We start from the raw sequence: 8,643 nt of genomic DNA on the forward strand, positions 1-8,643 counted from the left end.
GAGCGAAGCGGCAGGGTCGGCGTTCGGTGTTTTTTCCCTCTGTGATATTTAAATGGGCTTCGTGCGAGAGTTATGGCCCAATTAACCACGACCCCCCAATTTTGTCGCGGGAGCAGCTGCTCACTCCAGTCATGAGAAGTACCGCAGCTAGTTTGATTGGATGGCCGAAAACGCTGAAAAATATAGATCGAACGGCTGTGGATGCTAATGCCCTGAGATGGCTGGATTAGTGCTCAGTTTTAATATTTCTAAATGTCATCATATGCATATCATATTTTATTTGCATTTTGTTTGCGATCCTAGAAATCCTAAGTAACTCAAGGACCCACGGGGAGAGTTGGGGATTCCATTTATTTTCATATTTGAATTTTCTCAAATTTGAAAAGAGGATCATTTTGGTTTAATAATTTTTCTCTCCGAAATATTTCGGATATTAAAATAAAAGAGAGAAGACAATATGACTTCTTCAAAAAGAGAGAAATATTTGAGGAAAGATTTTTAAAATCCAATAAAAAATTTATTTGGATTTTATTCGAGATTTTATTTGAAAATTGCAATTTCAGGCCAGAAAAATGTTCACTTTGTTCTAAATATTTTGTATAGACGGTGAAAATTGTTTTTGGCATTTTTTAGAGATTTTGTTATATTTATTTAGGATTTTTCTTTGGCAGAATTTATTAAAAAAAAGTTCTGGGCCGGCCCGAGCCGAGCCGGGCCAAGCCCAGCCGCGCCGCCGCCTTGCCCGCGTCGCCCGCCGTGGAGTCGCCGGACTCCGGAAGGAGTCCGGCTCGCCGCCGCCTCGCCTACCCCCTCTCCAAGTCGGAGAACCCGGGGGGGGGGGGGAGCCTTTATAAGCAGCCCCGAGGCCGCCGCCTCCTCCTCGTCTCGCCACCGCAGCCCCGCCGCTGCCTTGCACCGCCACCGCTGCCGCTAGCCGCGTCGCGCCGCCGCCTCCCCGCACCATCGCCCCGCCTCGCCGCCGACGCCCGACGCCGGAGCCGTCGGATCTCGACGCCGGTTTTCTCCGGTTAAACGGTATATAAAACCGTTCGGTTTTTCCGGTTTATTTTTTTAGATCGGTTTAGGTTAGATCGGTTTTTTTAATTTGTTTGTTAATTAGCGAACGTTCATCAGATTAGTTTCTGTAACGAACGAATTCCTTCGTTTAGTTCTGATAGCGAACGTTCGTTCGTTAGTCTTTTTATTTTTATTTTATTTTTTGGCCAGGGACCTATTCGCGATTATTTTTATCGCAGATTAGCCCCTAATCTTCAAACCCTCGTAGTTTTGCAACCGTTCATCCAAATCCAGTGAAACCAGCGCCAAAATCTTTGTCTCGAACCCCTCTTTCCAGTTAATCAACCTGAACATGGTTTTGACAATTTAAAATTTGATTGCAAGCAGATTTGAACTTGAACTTCTTTTGATCGTAGTTTCGGTTTCATAGCTCCGTTTCGATTGTTTCTTTTTGCAAATCGAAGCACTTCAGTTGAACTTTCAGTTTGGACTTTCTCATATAAGTTTTACCCTTGGATCTATGCTTGAGTGCTTATGTATGCTATTGTTTGTTTGCGATAGAATTCCCGGAGTGCGAAGCGTGCTATGATGACCCACAAGTATAGGGGACCTATCGTAGTCCTTTCGATAAGTAAGAGTGTCCAACCCAACGAGGAACAGAAGGAAATGACAAGCGGTTTTCAGTAAGGTATTCTCTGCAAGCACTGAAATTATCGGTAACAGGTAGTTTTGTGATAAGGTAATTTGTAACGGGTAACAAGTAACGAAAGTAAATAAGGTGCAGCAAGATGGCCCAATCCTTTTTGTAGAAAAGGAAAAGCCTGGAAAAACTCTTATATAGAGAAAAGCGCTCCCGAGGACAGATGTGAATTATCGTCAAGCTAGTTTTCATCACACTCATATGATTTGCATTCGTTACTTTAATAATTTGGTATGTGGGTGGACCGGTGCTTGGGTGCTGCTCTTTCTTGGACAATCATCCCACTTATGATTAACCCCTATTGCAAGCATCCGCAACTACAAAAGAAGTATTAAGGTAAACCTAACCATAGCATGAAACATATGGATCCAAATCAGCCCCTTACGAAGCAACTCATAAACTAGGGTTTAAACTTCTGTCACTCTAGCAACCCATCATCTACTTATTACTTTCCAATGCCTTCCTCTAGGCCCAAACAATGGTGAAGTGTCATGTAGTCGACGTTCACATAACACCACTAGAGGAAAGACAACATACATCTCATCAAAATATCGAACGAATACCAGATTCACATGACTACTTATAGCAAGACTTCTCCCATGTCCTCAGGAACAAATGTAACTACTCACAAATCATATTCATGTTCATAATCAGAGGGGGTATTAATATGCATAAAGGATCTGAACATATGATATTCCACCAAATAAACCAACTAGCATCAACTATAAGGAGTAATCAACACTACTAGCAACCCACAGGTACCAATCTGAGGCTCTGCAACAAAGATTGGATACAAGAGATGAACTAGGGTTTTAGAGGAGATGGTGCTGGTGAAGATGTTGATGGAGATTGACCCCCTCCAGATGAGAGGATCATTGGAGATGATAATGGCGATGATTTCCTCCTCCTGGAGGGAAGTTTCCCCGGCAGAACAGCTCTGCCGGAGCCCTAGATTGGTTCCGCCAAGGTTCCGCCTCGTGACGACAGAGTTTCTTCCCGAATGATTGCTTATGATTTTTTTCCAGGGTAAAATACTTCATATAGCAGAAGATGGGCACCGGAGGCCTACCAGGGGGCCCACGACGCAGGGGGCGCGCCCAGGGGGTAGGGCGCGCCCCCACCCTCGTGGATGGTGGGTGATACGTCTCCAACGTATCTATAATTTTTGATTGCTCCATGCTATATTATCTACTGTTTTGGACTATATTGGGCTTTATTTTCCACTTTTATATTATTTTTGGGACTAACCTATTAACCGGAGGCCCAGCCCAGAATTGCTGTTTTTTGCCTATTTCAGTGTTTCGAAGAAACAGAATATCAAACGGAGTCCAAACAGAAAAATCCTTTTTGGAACGTGATTTTCTTCTCGGATAACACCTAGGAGACTTGGACCCTAATCCAAGAAGTACCAGAGGCGGTCACGAGGGTAGGGGGCGCCCCCCCTACAGGGCGCGCCCCCTGCCTCGTGGGCCCCTCGGTGCTCCACCGACGTACTCCTTCCTCCTATATATACCCACGTACCCCCAAACGATCAGAACAGGAGCCAAAAACCTAATTCCACCACCACAACTTTCTGTATCCACGAGATCCCATCTTGGGGCCCGTTCCGGAGCTCTGCCGGAGAAGGCCGTCATCACAGAGGGCTTCTACATCATCATAGCCCCTCCGATGAAGTGTGAGTAGTTTACCTCAGACCTTCGGGTCCATAGTTAGTAGCTAGATGGCTTCTTCTCTCTTTTTGGATCTCAATACAATGTTCTCCCCCTCTCTTGTGGAGATCTATTCGATGTAATCTTCTTCCTTTACGGTGTGTTTGTTGAGACCGATGAATTGTGGGTTTATGATCAAGTCTATCTATGAACAATATTTGAATCTTCTCTGAATTCTTTTATGTATGATTGGTTATCTTTGCAAGTCTCTTCGAATTATCCGTTTGGTTTGGCCAACTAGATTGGTAGTTCTTGCCATGGGAGAAGTGCTTAGCTTTGGGTTCGATCTAGCGGTGTTCTTTCCCAGTGACAGAAGGGGCAGCAAGACACGTGTTGTATCGTTGCCATCAAGGATAAAAAGATGGGGTTTATTTCATATTGCATGAATTTATCTCTCTACATCATGTCATCTTGCTTAAAGCGTTACTATTTTTAACTTAATACTCTAGATGCATGCTGGATAGCGGTCGATGACTGGAGTAATAGTAGTAGATGCAGAATTGTTTCGATCTACTTGTCACGGACGTGATGCCTATATACATGATCATGCCTAGATATTCTCATAACTATGCTCAATTCTGTCAATTGCTCAACAGTAATTTGTTCACCCACCGTAGAAAACTTATGCTCCCGAGAGAAGCCACTAGTGAAACCTATGGCTCCCGGGTCTATTCTCATCATATCAATCTCCATCACTTTAATCTTGTTTTGTTTTTACTTTGCCTTTTACTTCTCACTTTGCATCTTTATATCAAAAATACCAAAAATATTATCTATCGGATCTCACTTCCGTAAGTGACCGTGAAGGGATTGACAACCCCTAATCGCGTTGGTTGCGTTGAGCTCTTTGTGTTGTGTAGGTACGAGGGACTTGCGCGTGGCCTCCTACTGGATTGATACCTTGGTTCTCAAAAACTGAGGGAAATACTTACGCTACTCTGCTGCATCATCCTTTCCTCTTCGGGGAAAACCAACGCAAGCTCAAGACATAGCAATAAGGATTTCTGGCGCCGTTGCCGGGGAGTCTACGCAAAAAGTCAATATACCAAGTACCCATCACAATCCCTATCTCCTGCATTACATTAGTTGCCATTTGCCTCTCGTTTTCCTCTCCCCCACTTCACCCTTGCCGTTTTATTCGCCCTCTCTTTCTTCTTCCCCTTCTCCTTCTCCATTTGCCTTTTTCTCGCCTGTCTTCCCGTTGCCATGGCCGAATCAAAAAGAACAAAGGGTCCTTTCCAAGGTCTTAGTACCCTGGATGATCCCTCTATCCTCTCTAAACTCAGAAATAATGATGCTATTGAGAGACCCACCGGGGTCACCAATGAGAGTTTAAATAATCTTGATGAAGATGACTCTGGAATTTTTCTCTATTTAATTGATGAGTCTTTAAAAGATGCTTGGGATAGGTTATTAAGGATTAGGGCTAGCTATATACCACAATATCAAATTGAGGTTTACTTAAAAGGTTTTTATGTCGGATTACCTACCTCTTTTAAACAATTGCTAGATTCTATTTTTGAAGAGGGTTTTCTTGAAGGGGATGCTATAGATACTTATGAAAGGATGAAAACTATATTTGGGCACCCCATGAATAATAAAGTTGAATCTACCACCCTCTTATGCTTCTATCAAAACGAAATTATCAAAGAGATGAAATCTAGTATAGATGCAAATTTCCGTAACGTGCTTAATCTTACTTCATCCATTAATGGCCATGTGCTTTCCCAAAATAGGAGAATAAATGCCATAGAAAGGAAATTTGCTCTTTCCTTTCCTAATGCCAAAGATGGCAATACCTAGATCTATCCTCGCTTTTATGCCTAGCTAGGGGCGTTAAACGATAGCGCTTGTTGGGAGGCAACCCAATATTATTTTTTTGTTTTTTGTGTTTTTCTTCTGTTAGGGAATAAATAACCCATCTACCCTCTGTTTGGATGTGGTTTTGTGTTTTAATTAGTGTTTGTGCCAAGCTAGACCTATTAGATCTTCTTGGATGATAGTTATTTGATCTTGCTGTAATTTCCAGCAACTTTGCGTTCAGTGCCCGAATTACTAAAAATCATCAGAACGTGATAACATACTGATTCCACTTTCTGCTGATCAATAAACAAATTATCTAGGTCGTCTAATTTTGGTAGATTTTTTGGAGTTCCAGAAGTTTGTGTTAGTTACAGATTACTACAGACTGTTCTGTTTTTGACAGATTCTGTTTTTCGTGTGTTGTTTGCTTATTTTGATGAATCTATGGTTAGTAAAATAGTTTATAATCCATAGATAAGTTGGAATACAGTAGGTTTAACACCAAAATAAATAAAGAATGAGTTCATTACAGTACCTTGAAGTGGTTTTATGTTTTCTTTCTCTAACAGAGCTCACGAGATTTCTATTGAGTTTTGTGTTGTGAAGTTTTCAAGTTTTGGGTGAGTTCTTTTGATGGATTATGTAACAAGGAGTGGCAAGAGCCTAAGCTTGGGGATGCCCATGGCACCCCCAATATAATCCAAGGACACCAAAAAGTCAAAGCTTGGGGATGCCCCGGAAGGCATCCCCTCTTTCGTCCACTTCCATCGGTAATTTACTTGGAGCTATATTTTTATTCACCAACATGATATGTGTTTTGCTTGGAGCGTCTTGTATTATTTGTGTATTTGTTTGTTAGTGTGCCACAATCATCCTTGCTGTACACACCTTTTGAGAGAGCCATACTTGAATTGAAATTTGATAGAATACTCTATGTGCTTCACTTAAATCTTTTGAGCTATGTAGTTTTGCTCTATGCACTTCACTTATATCTTTTGAGCGTTATAATTTTGCTCTATGTGCTTCACTTAGATCTTTTAGAGCACGGTGGTGGTTTGTTTTAAAGAAACTATTGATCTCTCATGCCTCACTTAAATTATTTTGAGAGTCTTAATAGCATGGTATTTTGCTTAATATAAATATGCTTGGTGTTCAAGATATGTGAATTTTTTTTTGAGTGCGTTGAATACTAAGAGAAGATTGAAGCATGATAATTGTTTTGAGATATGGAGGTGATAATATTAGAGTTATGCTAGTTTAGTAGTTGTGAATTTAAAGAATACTTGGGTTAAAGTTTGTGATTCACGTAGCATGCACGTATGGTGAACCGTTATATGATGAAGTCGGAGCATAATTTATTTATTGATTGTCTTCCTTATGAGTGGCGGTCGGGGACGAGCGATGGTCTTTTCCTACCAATCTATCCCCCTAGGAGCATGCGCGTAATACTTTGCTTTGATAACTTCTAGATTTTTGCAATAAGTATATGAGTTCTTTATGACTAATGTTGAGTCCATGGATTACATGCACTTTTTCCCAGCCTTCCACCATTGCTAGCCTCTCTAATACCGCGCACCTTTCGCCGGTATCATACACCCACCATATACCTTCCTTAAAACATCCACCATACCTACCTATCATGGCATTTCCATAGCCATTCCGAGATATATTGCCATGCAACTTTCCACTGTTCCGTTTATTATGACACGCTCCATCATTGTCATATTGCTAGCATGATCATGTAGTTGACATCGTATTTGTGGCAAAGCCACCATTCATAATTCTTTCATACATGTCACTCTTGATTCATTGCATATCCCAGTACACCACCGGAGGCATTCATATAGAGTCATATTTGTTCTAAGTATCGCGTTGTAATTGTTGAGTTGTAAGAAAAATAAAAGTGTGATGATCATCATTTTCTAGAGCATTGTCCCAAGTGAGGAAAGGATGATGGAGACTATGATTCCCCCATAAGTCGGGATGAGACTCCGGACAAAAAAAAGAGGCCATAAAAAAAGAGAAAAAGGCCCAAATAAAAAAAATGAGAGAAAAAAAGAGAAGGGACAATGTTACTATCCTTTTACCACAGTTGTGCTTCAAAGTAGCACCATGATCTTCATGATAGAGAGTCTCTCGTTATGTCACTTTCATATACTAGTGGGAATTTTTCATTATAGAACTTGGCTTGTATATTCCAATGATGGGCTTCCTCAAATTGCCTTAGGTCTTCGTGAGCAAGCGAGTTGGATGCACACCCACTTAGTTTCTTTTGATGAGCTTTCATATACTTATAGCTCTAGTGCATCCGTTGCATGGCAATCCCTACTCACTCACATTGATATCTATTGATGGGCCTCTCCATAGCCCGTTGATACGCCTAGTTGATGTGAGACTATCTTCCCTCTTTTTGTCTTCTCCACAACCACCCTTCTATTCCACATAGTGCTATGTCCATGGCTCACGCTCATGTATTGCGTGAAGATTGAAAAAGTTTTGAAAAAGTTAGAGTATGAAACAATTGCTTGGCTTGTCATCAGGGTTGTGCATGATTTAAATACTTTGTGTGGTGAAGATAGAGCATAGCCAGACTATATGATTTTGTAGGGATAACTTTCTTTGGCCATGTTATTTTGAGAAGACATAATTACTTTATTAGTATGCTTGAAGTGTTATTATTCTTTATGTCAATATGAACTTTTGTCTTGAATCTTTCTAATCTGAATATCCATACCACAATTAAGAAATTTTGCATTGGAATTATGCCAAGTAGCACTCCGCATCAAAAATTCTCTTTTTATCATTTACCTACTCGAGGACGAGCGGGAATTAAGCTTGGGGATGCCTGATACATCTCCAACGTATCTATAATTTTTGATTGCTCCATGCTATATTATCTACTGTTTTGGACTATATTGGGCTTTATTTTCCACTTTTATATTATTTTTGGGACGAACCTATTAACCGGAGGCCCATCCCAGAATTGCTGTTTTTTGCCTATTTCAGTGTTTCGAAGAAACAGAATATCAAACGGAGTCCAAACAGAAAAATCCTTTTTGGAACGTGATTTTCTTCTCGGATAAGACCCAGGAGACTTGGACCCTACTCCAAGAAGTACCGGAGGCGGTCACAAGGGTAGGGGGCGCCCCCCCTACAGGGCGCGCCCCCTGCCTCGTGGGCCCCTCGGTGCTCCACCGACGTACTCCTTCCTCCTATATATACCCACGCACCCCAAACGATCAGAACAGGAGCCAAAAACCTAATTCCACCGCCACAACTTTCTGTATCCATGAGATCCCATCTTGGGCCTTGTTCCGGAGCTCCGCCGGAGAAGGCCGTCATCACGGAGGGCTTCTACATCATCATAGCCCCTCCGATGAAGTGTGAGTAGTTTACCTCAAACCTTCGGGTCCA

Source organism: Triticum urartu, chromosome 3A (genome assembly GCF_056163025.1).
Source record: "Triticum urartu cultivar PI428250 chromosome 3A, HENAU_Tu73, whole genome shotgun sequence".
Taxonomy (NCBI): Eukaryota; Viridiplantae; Streptophyta; class Magnoliopsida; order Poales; family Poaceae; genus Triticum; species Triticum urartu.